This window comes from Gopherus evgoodei, chromosome 7, assembly GCF_007399415.2.
Source record: "Gopherus evgoodei ecotype Sinaloan lineage chromosome 7, rGopEvg1_v1.p, whole genome shotgun sequence".
NCBI lineage: Eukaryota > Metazoa > Chordata > Testudines > Testudinidae > Gopherus > Gopherus evgoodei.
The window spans coordinates 70,765,061-70,778,741 of NC_044328.1; the positions used below are offsets into that span (position 1 = coordinate 70,765,061).

General features: G+C 49.3%; 1 protein-coding gene across 1 annotated transcript in view; it reads left to right on the forward strand.

Moving 5' to 3' along the window:
- Window positions 1-13,681, forward strand: part of ANTXRL (ANTXR like) — a 79,801-nt gene that overhangs the window by 60,103 nt on the left and 6,017 nt on the right. The window lies entirely within an intron of this gene.

Below are 13,681 nucleotides of genomic sequence, written 5' to 3' on the forward strand. Positions count from 1 at the left end.
GGCTGAAAAAAAAGAGGCATTCTTTTCCCCCAGCTGAATGACTCTGGTTTACTTGAAGCTTTTAGAAAATGATCTTATTTTTGTCTCTGAAAATTACCTGCAAGGAGGTGAGATCTTACACCAGACTGGCTGCATCCTGCCCTCACTTACACCTGGGGTGACCCCAGTGCCTTCTGCTGTGAGTCAGTGAGCCTTCTCCAGCATTAGCCAGCAGTTTGCATGTTCAAGGTTCATCCAAGGGGAAAGGAGATAGCAACTGACTTCACATGAGAACCTGAAAGCTGAATTTAGCCTGGGTTTTTCTCATTCCTCAAAATCGGAGGAACGCTTCACAGGCATCAAAGGCTGGCTGACTAGGAATATAATAACTGGCAGCCAGGACTCCTGGGTCCCGTTCAGAACTTAGCCATTGACTCCCTGTGTGAACTTGAGTGAATCACTGAGGCCAGTATTTTAAACAGTGACCTGAGATCTTGTGAGTGTCACTAGCTGGGTCCCTGACTCTGTCCACCTTAGGGCTGGGTTGCAAAGGGGCTTGGATGGAGCAGTGGGTGCAGAGCATTTCAGGGACTCAGGCCCCAGGTGTCTCTGCAATTGGGCAGTTGCTTTTTAAAATGCTGGCTTTAACCGCTCTGTGCCTCAGTTTCCCCACCTGTAAAATGGTTGCGGGATGGTGGCAGGCTTATTTAGTTAATTGCTGTCAGGCACTTAGGACCCATCAGGTGACAGCTGCTCTAGAAAGACAAAGGATTATTAATAGCTAATAATTATTTCCAGGTTGCTACCCACAGGTGGTTAGCAGATTGGATCAATCCCATGTCTGGTGGCAGCACATGCCAGTCAGGTCTCGCTGGCTGCCTGCAGGACAGCGCTGTTTAGCGCTCATTCTAATTAGCTCTTTTTAAGTCCCAGGAACAGTCTCTAATGGGATTGGAGCCTGATTTCCTGCCCCTTGCTGGGCGACATGCTGTAGCCGCCCCAGTAGTGATTGGCAGGGCTACACAAAGTGTTGGAACTGCAGAGTTTGCCTCTTTCAGACCACATTTATCAGAGATCTTTGCCTGGATCTGGGGCTTGCTTTCTTCCCGTTACCTTTGTGGAACCGATTACTTTCATAAGCTGCTGAAAAATTCAAGAGACAGGAGACGCCGCCTGCCACGATAAGTGATCTCGCATTGTCAGTTCCAATGAGCCTGTGGCGCCCGGGTAACTTTTCGCAGTGGTGACTGATGTCTGTAATGCTGGGCTCAGCTGTAACAGGCACTGTGGGAAACAAAGATCCACAGCGCATGGCCAGTTGCCTGAGTGCTGCCACAGCTATGCAGATGTGCCGCGTTCACAGCTGGAGACATCTCATCTGTGACCTAAGGAGTTTCCTGTCCTGCAGGGAGCTCCCACGCTGGCACTGCTTGTCTCAGGCCCTCTTGTATGACTTCTGACATGGAAAAGGAATCCACAAGTAGGCTTGGCAGCATCTATCTGTCCTGGGCATATCTGGGGCTAGCCAGCTCCAGAGCCGAAAAGCACTCTTCGTAATAACAGCTCACGGCTGAGCCTGCTGCCCAGGGCCGGTGCTTCCATTTAGGCAACCTAGGCGATCGCCTAGGGCACGAGGATTTGGGATGACGGCAGACTGCTCCGGTAGACCTCCCGCAGGCGTGCCTGCGGAGGGTCCACTGGTCCTGCAGCTCCGGTGGAGCATCCACAGGAACGCCTGTGGCAGGTCCACCGGAGCCGCGGGACCAGCGGACCATCCGCAGGAACGCCTGCGGCAGGTCCACCGGAGCCGCGGGACCAGTGGACCGTCCGCAGGAACGCCTGCGGCAGGTCCACCGGAGCCGCGGGACCAGCGGACCGTCCGCAGGAACGCCTGCGGCAGGTCCACCGGAGCCGCGGGACCAGTGGACCGTCCGCAGGAACGCTTGCGGCAGGTCCACCGGAGCCACGGGACCAGCGGACCGTCCGCAGGAACGCCTGCGGGAGGTCCACCGGAGCCACGGGACCAGTGGACCGTCCGCAGGAACGTCTGCGGCAGGTCCACCGGAGCCGCGGGACCAGTGGACCGTCTGCAGGAATGTCTGCGGCAGGTCCACCGGAGCCGCAGGACCAGTGGACCGTCCGCAGGAAAGCCTGCGGGAGGTCCACCGGAGCCGTGGGACCAGCAAGCCGGCCCTGCGCCTAGGGTGCCAAAAACCCTGGCGCCGCTCCTGCTGCTGCCTGCATTCTAGAGCAAGAGAACAGAACCAGGGCTGCATCTACGCTGACAGCAGCATGCCCCAGGGAAAGGCAGGCTGCATCCACACTTGTCATTGCGGTGTATGGCTACACACGGCAGTGAATGGCTCTGCCAGGGGCAGGCAGCAGGGAATAGCTCCCAAATAGCATCGTAGCTGTGGGAGGCACTGCTTGGGTGTGTACAGAGCCCATGGAGGATATTTGTCTTCGAATTCAGAGGCTTAGGGCACCTTACTCCCCTAGGCCGTGTCTCGCCATCTACGCTGCTAGCTAGGCCCAGCATGGCTATTCTGTACACACTACCCCAAAGCGTGAGCCAGAAGGGAGTAACTTGTGAGTGAGGCAGTGGGCTTGGAGACCCCAGTTCAGTGCCTGGCTCAGCCACAGACTCCCTGTGTGACCTTCACTTCACGCCTCCATCCTACCTTGTGGAACTGGGATAATAAAACATCCCAGGAGCGCCGAGAAGATCATCCCATTGAGAATGTTTGTGAGGCACTCGCTTACTTCGCAGAAGGGGCATGTAAACAGCAAGGAACCGCGGTCTGTCTTTTTAAATCTCGGCCAGCGCAGTGATCTTTATAATACCCAACGGGCATTACTATGATGAACCTGCAGACCGGACTCTGAATGCCCCCAAACAGTTGGGCTGTGGAGTAGGACGGCCCCTTATTAACTAGACCCCCCACTTGAAAATGTCTGCTAGCATCGAGAGCCCCCAGTAGCTCATTGGGTCCCAGCAGGCCTGCACTGCAACTGAACAATACTTACATTCTTTAGTGCAGCACACACCAGCAATAGTGGGTCTGATTCTGAGCCCACTGATATGAATAGAAAGACACTTCCACTCCGCACCACTTGACTACAGTGGGCTTTGGAGCGGGCCTATAAATCAAGACACGCCGGGGCCTGATTTTTAACAAAGCTAGACTTATAAATGCATGTGCATCTGTGCACCATATGCAGATCAGGTATTGGCACAGGCATATCGCCAGTTATGCATCTCACTGGTCACACATAAGTACCCAGCGCAGATGCATAGTCATAGTAATTGCACATGCAAATTGGGTGCACAATTACACCTGCATTCATGTGCATACATTTTCAAATGCGAAAAAGACCCTCTGTTTAGAATGACAATCCTGCAGAAACTGAGCTCTGTTTACATCAGCAAGGTTAACCTGTGGGTGTCTTTTTCAATCCACTGCTGGAGTTGCAAGTCCCTAAAACTTGCCTGGCCAGTTTTGCATCCAGGCTGTGTAAAATTTATAGACTGATGTGAGCTGAGGTCGTATCTATAGCCTGAGTTGGTGACAAATGCTGTCTGGTTTTTGTTTGCATTTCTGTGTTGCCTTCCAGTTAAGGCTTTCAAAGTGCACGTGGCCTAGTGGCTAGAGCAGGGGAGTCACTTCACAACTCCGTGCCTCAATTTCCCGGTATGTAAAATGGGGGTAATGCTATCAACCTCCTTTGTGAAGCAGTTTGAGATCTATTGGTGAAAAGCTCTAGATAAGAGGTTTCTAACCATCAGAGCAGTGAAGTTCTGGAATATGTTTCCAAGCAGAGTAGTGGGGGCAAAAAACCTAATTTGTTTTAAGACAGCTTGATAAATTTATGGAGGGGACAGTAAAATGAGGTTGCCTACTATGGCCCATGGCCCATCCTTGAATGTTATTAGCAAATATCTCCAGTGGCCAGAGATGGGACTCTAGAGGGGGAGGGCTTTGAGTGACAACAGAGAATTCTTTCCCAGGTGTCTGGCCCACATGCTCCAGGTTTAACTGATTGGCATACAATATTTGGGATCAGGAAGGAATTTTCCCCCAGGTCAGATTGGCAGAGACGCTGGAGGCTTTTCGCCTTCCTCTGCAGCACAGGGCACGTGACACTTGTTGGTATGAACTTTACTAGAGTAAATGGTGGATTCTTTGTCACAGGAAGTCTTTAAGTCATTATTTGAGATCTTCAGTAACTCAGCCAGAGGTTAGGGGTCTGTTACAGGTGTGGGTGGGCAAGGTTCTGGGGCCTGTGATGTGCAGGAGGTCAGATGATGAGTCTAGAGAAACTGGGCCTGAATCTCCAAGTGATACTTAGCTGTACCTGGGCCCCGTTTTATTTATTTATTTGGACTCTTCCTGGCTGTTTTGCTGCTTTACTTTCCTGTCGATCTCCATTGACTAGGGAGCTTCCCACTGGGCCTGATCCTCAGTCACTGAAGGCAGTACTGAGCCCTGTGTTTTAAGAATCCTGTTTGATGGCGTGAGGCGCGAGGAGGAAAATGCTCCTTTGATGTTAGTAAATGGAGCAGCAGCATGTGACCTCATCAGCAGGGCTCCATGAGCAGCAAAAAGGGAAGCCAAGCTGTCCTCTGGGTTCTGCGGAGTGGGCCTCAGGCGAGCTGGGTCCAGTTTCCAGCATTGCAACAGCCCTCGGGCCAGTCAATTTTACATCTCTGTAGGATGGGAGATAATTCTTCCCCCACCCTTTGTCTCTTTAGGTCCTGATTCGGGAAAGCACTTAAGCATGTGCTGCCGTGCTACCCAGAACAGGGGTGCTTTCCTGACCCGGCACCTTAATTATATGGCAGGACTGCCTCTTACTATCTAGGGCGTGTCTAGACTAGGATGATTGGGTGTATTTTGAAATGCGTTAGCCGGAGCCCTGCTCTCAGTCATGGCAAATCGGTGCGGTTGTAATGTAGATAACCAATAATAATGTGCTGGGTGGAAATGCTCACATTCCCTTACAGATCGCTTGCGAGCTGACAGACACTGGGCATTCACCATCTTTCATTTTTCTATTTGAATCTATCTTTGGTGCTTCTATGGTTTCCCTTTACTGTAGTATCTGAGCTCCTTGCAATCTTTAAGGTACTTATCCTCACAGCACCCCTCTGAGATAGGGACCTGCCATTATCCCTGCTTGCATTCTGTGAAACCAGCTCCCTTCATTTAGGAAGAGGCCCAAGAAGAGAACAAACAGTTAAGAAAGGGGTGAAATGGATTTATTTTTCAAATGGGCGGGGGGGGGGGTGCAGGTGGAAGAATCACATCTTCCTTGTTAGATATCAGCAGTACTTTAGCGTTGGTGTTTAAAATTCCCTCACTCCGGTCCACTTCTGTTTATCATACCATTTCATAATTTGCAGATTGCAGTGGCTGGAGCCACCTCCCCAACCATCAGAAAATCATTATCCAGGAGAAAATACTTCTAATGTTAGGAGGTATTTAAAACACCCAACCTCTGGGTGGACAGGGTTAAAAAAACCCAAACCATTTGTGGTGATTATTTTTAATGCTCCAAGTTGAGACATAAAAACTGAAAATGCAAAAAAATGATCAAAAGCGCAATCAGCAACGAAGTTGCAGCTATTTTAAACCTCTCGCATTTCCCTTTATGTTTGATAAGCTTTTCTGTCCTTTAAACACAGAAGCAAAGCCCCAGCCGTGAATGTAGCTGTTTTCGTTAGTAAGAGTTATTCCAATCCTGCCTGAAATCCAGGTGTATTTGGTTGAAGTGACAAGGAGTTTCACTGCTCCACTAATTTCTAACCCTAACGCTATGGGGTAATCAGTGCAATTGCAGGGACAGCGGGGAGCGTTTTAATGAGCCGTGGCATGTTCAGCCCACAGTCAGCATGAAGCGATGCAGTGCAAGGAAGCTTTTGGCAAACACCGATTCACATGGATTGTGGTTCCTTGAAACCGCACGCTATCGGCCCGATCCTGACACCGTGCCTAGGCAACGTGAACAGCAGATGTTCAGCACCTCTTTGGATCAGCTCCTTCCTTGTAAAATGATTACACCCAAAACGGTTTTGGTGTCTGATCCATGAATTAATCAATGTAAAGCAACCCATTCATCTCAATGGACTTTGGGTCAGGCTCTGATTGTATATTTTGATTTGAAATTTTAGGGAGCAAGGTTCAGATGCTGCCAGCTGGAGGGTTCTTGTTCCCTTAAATCACTGTTCACTAAAGTTTCCCAAGAATTAACTTCTTAACATTAACTTAGGACCCACAAAGGTCAAATGGTTGAGACCTCACATTGATTTCATTGGTCTTTGAATTCGGGCTTACATTGATTCTGTGACTCAGCTTATACATCCAGTCTCAAATATCTCATGCTTTGTAAGTTGACGTGTTCATTTTATTTTTAACATTTACCTGTTCTCCTTTTCTTTGGGGTTGGTAGATAATATTGAGTCACCGTTTGTGTTCTTTTGACCTGCCTATCTGTGCTTTCAAACAGAAATATCAATGACATTTTATTTGTTAAAAAGCAGTTTATAGAAAGTGAAGATGAATGTAGACATGCTGTGCATATAAAATAAATGTACCCTCGGTAAAAACCCAGTGACATCAATGAAGATAAAATAGTGATGAATTTGGCCCATTTATTTAGAGACCCAAACAAAATTACATTACTCTCAGTTGTTAATTTCTTAAAAGTAGCATTTTGGTTGTTTTTTTTAATTATATTTATACAGATTATACAGATATACCAACAGATTGTTTTATTCTAGAGTGACAAAACTTTAAAGGGTTATTTTCAATTTAAATTTTACCCTAAAATTGAAGGGCAAAACAAGATTTTATATAGTCTACGCCCCTAAGAAATGTTCTCAGGGCTTCAAACAAAAATTCTGGTGGAAACAACTAAAACCAATGAGTATTCCCTTCCCGAAAGTCAAAATTGCATACTAAGAATCTTTAAGTGAAATTGACTATAAATAAAAATTAAACTGACTTTCTTTGCTTTTCATTCTGTGAACTGAGAGAAATGCAAAAAGTATACAAAATGGCAAATGGAGCAGACTTTTAAACTTCCCTTTTTAATGATGAAAGATGCTGTTAGTACCATAGGGAAAGGCATTTGTTTCTGTACAACGCATGATTTTTAAGTTGTTGGTGTTCCTTTAAACAGTGCTTCCCGTTTTCTTGAAGACTTGTTGAGTAGCAGATGAAAGAAGCAAACAGTGGGAATCTAAACACTCAGCACTATGCTGAGAATGACCAAGAAACAAGTCTTGGTTGCTTTCAAAAGTCTTTCCCGCCCCTCCCCCCCCCCCGCCCCATAAACCACAGACAAAAACACATCCTAGGTGGTCAAAGAGGCAAAGCAATTGAATTACACATGATTGTTACACTGGGATAAAAGCTGCTTTGAATTGCCCTGATTGATCTGGCTAGAGTCAAAATGAGGGCAGATCCTGCAGCTTCAGTATTTGTACCTTTGAAAAGCCAATTTGGCGAACAGCGTAACAGGAGACTAACAAGTGAATGGACATATGGGAAGGCAAAATAATGGTGTATTATAAGTATTGTGTAGATGTGAACTGAAGTAAGGCCATAACTCCATATGGCATATTGCTGATCTGCAGTTGGTCCATGAATGATAAGATTTACGGGTCAGACCATCTGAGCAATTTCATGCCAGCAGTGAGGGTGGAACCAGATAGAACTGGATTTATTCAGATCACCTGCTTCTTAGAAAACAATAAGGCAGCTACCAACAGCTGTCCAAGTTGGGATCATTGTGGCATTGCCACACTTGACAGCTCTGATACCTTCCCTTAAAAGATTTAATGCTGCCATACTTAAGGGGAAAATAATGCCAATTCCACCACTGGTGTGATTGCGGTTGTCAATCCCTATTAATCAATCCCGTTGATCACATTACCTTGAATATAGGTGTGTGTGGGTAGAAACCTGAGGAAAGAATGCAAAAGCTGTATTTAATTTAATCTTTATTCAAATGCACATTGCAAGCTGTTGGGGGGCGGGGAATACTTAAATAAAATGTAGGTATGAAAAAACCCTATAATTTCTGTCTCATAATAAGTAGGGTTTTTGTTATTGAATGTGTATACTAACCCTGGGCTGATATAGGACCATGTAACAAACACAAGGCCCTCCAGTCCTTACTCACATGCATAATCCTTGCCCACAGAAGTAACCCTCTTGGCACCGCTTGTTTGATTACGACTGGCAGGATGTGGCCCGTAGCTTATTGCGAGGCCGAATTCCTCAGCACTGGTAAAGCATTTTGAGATATTAGGAAGGTGCAAAGCATGATTGATCAGTAACGATTATTTGCTCCTCTTAGTTTCTCTGTAATCCTAATGCAAGGAATCAATTCAGCTTTGATTTATCAATGGCTGCTGCAGATGCTCGGAAGAATTTGCTTTAGTATTAACCAATTGCTTGTTGCCATATGAGATCGGAAGCGTGCACCGATAATCTGTTGTGAGGAAATGTCACAATATATACGTCGATCATCCCAATCGTTCTCTGTCAAACTCCAAACCCAACTGTATTTTTCATGACACAGTGTGATGCATGGCCTTTAAATTACACAGCTGTCTGATAAATCCAAGGGTATGTCTACACTACCGGCTGGATCAGGTAGTGATCGATCTATCAGGGATCGATTTATCAGGTCTCATCTAGACACAATAAATTGATCCCCGAACGTGCTCCCTATTGACTCTGGAACTCCACCAGGCAAGAGGCAGAAGTGGAGTTGACAGGGGAGCCAATCTAAGTGAATCTAAGATAAACTATTCTCGTAGCTGAAGTTGCGTATCTTAGATCGATTATCCCCCCCCACTCCAGTGTAGACCAGGCCCAAGAACGTGGCAGAACCTGGCAGCAGTTTGACGTTGCGTATCACTTTAACTGAAGTGAAAGTAATGCAAACAGATTTCTGGGCTCCCCTTTGATTATACATGATGAATACCTTTGAGACTGGTGTTTGGGGGTGACAAAGAGCACGGGGCAAGGAAGACTTGTAGCAAAAATACTGATGTGCGTTTGTGGCTTTGCACTTACAGAGGAGAAGGGGTTTTTTTAGTTTCATTTTGTATCTGACTTTTGAGTAAATAGACTTCACTCACAAAGTGATGCCTCTAAACCCCTCTTTTTTCCTTTTTTTTTTTTTTTTTTTTTTTGGACCCCTGGCAAATGCACAACCATGTAAATAAAAGGGCAAAAGCATTTGTGTACTAAAGTGGATTTGTCGGACATGCTGCATGTCTGTAGATTTTGGTGGCTTTATCAGGCATCATTTACTAATGCAGCAGGGAGCAGATTTTGAATAGAAAGTAAACCAGTGGAAATGAAGATATGTGGCCCCTAGAAACAAAGAAGGATGATGCAATGGTTTGGGTGCTAACCTGGGACTCAGAAGACCTGGGTTCTATTTCCTGATCTGCTACAGGCTCCCTGTTTGATCTTGGGCTTGTTCTCACTGAAGAGTAAAGCCAGGCTCTTTGTTGGGTGTTGCTCCTGGCCATCTACAGAAACCTCTGGCACAAGTGTGGTGGTGTTTCAACCTGGCTACCTGTCTTGGTGGGGCTATAGAGTAAAGCCTGAGTCTTGCTTTCACCTGGCCACTTTGCAGCGAGGATGCAGGCTAAACCACTCAGTGCTGATAGCCATCCAGTGCCTTCCCACAATTCCCCTGGGTGCCCAGAAGGGCAGGAAAGTTCTCCCACAATTCCCTGGGAAAGAATCACAGAACAGCTCAGCTCAGGGCAGCACAAACAACTGAAGTCCTAGCACCTCCTCTGAGTGAGCACAGCGCCAGCGTGGCTGCTCACCCCCAGGCAGGACCACCCAGGGTGCAGATCCCCTCAGTTAAATCTGCAGCGCAGACATAGCCTTAGTCTCTCTGTGCCTCAGTTCCCCATCTGTACATTGGGCATAATATTCCCACTCTGCCTCATGAGGTTCACAAGGATAAACACAGTGATGATTGTGAGGTGCACAGACATTATAGCAATGGGGCCTCGGACAGAGAACTGTATGTATATATGTTTAAACATATCTGCCAAGTCTTGTGCAGCTCCGGATGTGATATTCAGATACTTAATTAACTAATTGGCATAGAACCCTAAACTTCAGCTTCAAGCACTGGAAGCTTTAGTACCGGTGAAAGGCATTGGTCCTTTGTCTGGCTACAGGATAGCAGCCAGGCAGGCTTCCCACATGTCCTGCTCTCAGCCCTGGTCTGGGAGAAGGAGTTCGTCTAAAGATAACAGGTGCAGATCAGTCTCCACAGCCCATTCAGGACTTGGCCTCTTTATTTCCTTGGCCACTTAATGCAAAGCCTGGTGGTGAGTTTGTGACAAGGGAGACAACTGAGACCTGCCAAACTCATCTCATGCAGGGGCTACCTGGGGTCCTTCAGAGGGGGGCAACTTTTAATCACTGTTGAGCTGGGCTGGATTACAGGGCTCAGAATTTCATTAGCAAAGCCTGGGACCAGGTAGGCAAGTGTCACATTGCCCCGTTTGGGTCACCAGCAGGGCTTGAGCCTGGGAACATACATACTTCCAATGTAGTTATACCCTAGGGTTACCATATTTCAACAATCAAAAAAGAGGATGGGGGCAGGGGGGAGCCCCACCCCCATCCACTCCCTCCTACTTCCCACCCCGACTGCCCCACTCAGAACCCCCAATCCCCCCCTGGTCCTTGTCCCCTGACTGCCCCCTCCTGAGACCCCCCTGCCCTAACTGTCCCCCTAGGATCCTATCCCCTAACTATCCCCTGACTGCCCCAACCCTTAGCCACAACCCCACCCCCAGACAGATCCCCGGGGACTCCCACACCCCATCCAACCACTCCCTGTCCCCTGACAGGACCCCCAGAACTCCCGACCCATCCAATCCCTCCTGCTCCCTGTCCCTGGACTGCTCCAATCCCTCTCCACACCCCTGCCCCCTGACAGCTCCCCCCAGAACTCCCGACCCATCCAATCCCCCCTGCTCCCTGTCCCTGGACTGCTCCAATCCCTCTCCACACCCCTGCCCCCTGACAGCTCCCCCCAGAACTCCCGACCCATCCAATCCCCCCTGTCCCTGGACTGCTCCAATGCCTCTCCACACCCCTGCCCCCTGACAGCTCCCCCCAGAACTCCTGACCCATCCAATCCCCCCTGCTCCCTGTCCCTGGACTGCTCCAATCCCTCTCCACACCCCTGCCCCCTGACAGCTCCCCCCAGAACTCCCGACCCATCCAATCCCCCCTGCTCCCTGTCCCTGCACTGCTCCAATCCCTCTCCACACCCCTGCCCCCTGACAGCTCCCCCCAGAACTCCCGACCCATCCAATCCCCCCTGCTCCCTGTCCCTGCACTGCTCCAATCCCTCTCCACACCTCTGCCCCCCTACAGCTCCCCCCAGAACTCCCGACCCATCCAACCCTCCCCCTGCTCCCTGACTGCCCCCCTTACCATGCCCATGCTGCTCGAGCCACTGGCTCCATGTGGAGCCAAACCAAACAGGCTGCCCCACTGCCGAACACACAGCCCCTCCCCCACAGAGTGCTGAGGCAGTTGGGGAGGGGCTCTGGCTGCTGGAGGCCAATGGGAGCGGCCTCAATCAGGCCCAGCTGCCCTATCAGCCGCGCTGCACTCTGCATGGGGAGGGGAGCGGGGGGAAATCCCAGACCTTTCTACTACCTTATTACCAATTCCTCCAAGACGGCTATTTAAAGCCGGACACGTCCGGGGAAATACGGCCGGACAGTAACCCGATTATATCCTATCTCTGCGGTTCCATGCTTGAGTTCCATCCGGCCTCTCCTGGGTGATTTCAAAACCCCTCCAGCAACATGGCCGCGCACTTCGCTTCTCGAACAGCCGGGCAGTGGGCGCAGCCTGCCGGGTTGAATGTTCTGAAACCTAGAGCTGGGCAGGACATGGGTTTCCCATCCCACAAGCATTGCTGAGATTTCAAAAAACAAATTCCTGTGCTGCAGAGGGATGGAACCGAGACCTTTTCTGCTAGAAAACGGAATGAATGACATAGCCCAGTGGCCTCACATGGGAGACCTGGAGTCAAGCCTCTCCAAATCAGACAGCTTTTGGGGTGTGAACCTGGGTCTTCCACATCAAATCCTGAATTGAAGGGATTAGATCCTGAGTCACCTACATCCCAGCTGAGTGTCCTGACTGTTGGCTACTGGGAGGGGGGCTGGCTTCTCATAATCATGGGCGGTGTCAATCCTGCATTTTCAGAGAGCCATCATATCTAGCCTTTTGTTTGATGGTGAGGGGCCTGTCTCACTCTCAAAAGCACAGACTCTTGCCGGGTTTAAAGCAACAACTTTGCTGCAAAACTCTCTCTCCCTCCTCCCAAAACCAGGAGGATTCAAGGCCAGATCCGCAGCTGCCAAGTTTAGGAGATCGACTTGGGACATTGGGAATCTGCAAAGGATGTAATGAGTTTCCCCAAGCAGCGGCAAGGGGTAGGATGGGGAGCCATGCAAGACTTGGCAGCTGTGAAGCTGGATAGGTCGGGAGGTGAGAGAGCGGCTGGGGTACTGGCGTGTGTCTGGGATTGCTGGGTGGGCTCTGGTGCTGGCAGGGTGCTTCTTTCCCTCTTCCTCCCTGGAGCTTGGCTGAAGAGAGCCTGACAGAGCTCTGCTTTGGCTGGTGGAAGCCCTGTTGAAAATGTGTGTAGCCCTTAAAGAAGCAGGACGTCCTTCAACATTTCTTTCTGTTTCCTCTTTGTTTCCCCACCCACTATGGTGTGGAAATACCACCTAGGCAGCTCCCCACAGCCCAGACTATGCGATAGGCCACACCCATTTCAAAATCCCCCGAATCGGAAAACACGTTACGCTATCACATGACTTGCTGGTGTTCTCGGTGTGGGACCAGAGGGCTAAGGACCCTAGGCCATGCCCTGCATAACCCTACCAGCAGGGCTAGAGTGAGCATCACAAAGTTGGGCCTCCTTTCCATGTAAACCATCAGCAGACCCTGCTTTAAAGTGGCTGGTTTCAGGTCCAAGAACTGCGTTGCTTTTGAATGCTAGTGCATGTGATGTGCATGCATCCCTAGGCCTTGTCCAAAGCAAGACTTGGACTAGTTTTGGGGCAAGGTATGTTGCCTTCTGCTGGGTCAGGGCTATTGTGCTTTCTCCAGCAGTCTCTTGTATGCACAGAAGATGGGGCAATGGTAGTATAGCTCTAAATGGAGAGGCAAAGCAAGATGTGAGACTCCTCTTCATTGAGCATACATTGACTTGTTCTGTATATATCACCAGTCCTTAGACATAATGACGTCTAGTGGTTAGAGCAGGAGCCTGAGAGTCATGAATCTTGTTTTCTCCTCCCACTTCTGCCCACCCCTCCCCCGCCCAGCTCACTGCTCTGCTTTAGACAAGTCTGCCCCAGCTTTGTACCGTTGTTTTCCCAGCTGTCAAATGGTGATACCTGCAGGAAGAGCTTTGAGATCTGTGGCTGACAAGGTGCAGTGGAAGTTCAAAGTACTGTAGCATGACTGTGATAGAGCCACCCACTCAGAGACTCCTTTTCCAAACACCCCTGGGCAGGACTGGCACTAGGGTTTTGAGCGCCCTAGGCAGATGGCAATTTCACCGCCCCTCGCGCTGGTCCCGCGGCTCCGGTGGAGCTGCCGCAGTGGTGCCTGCA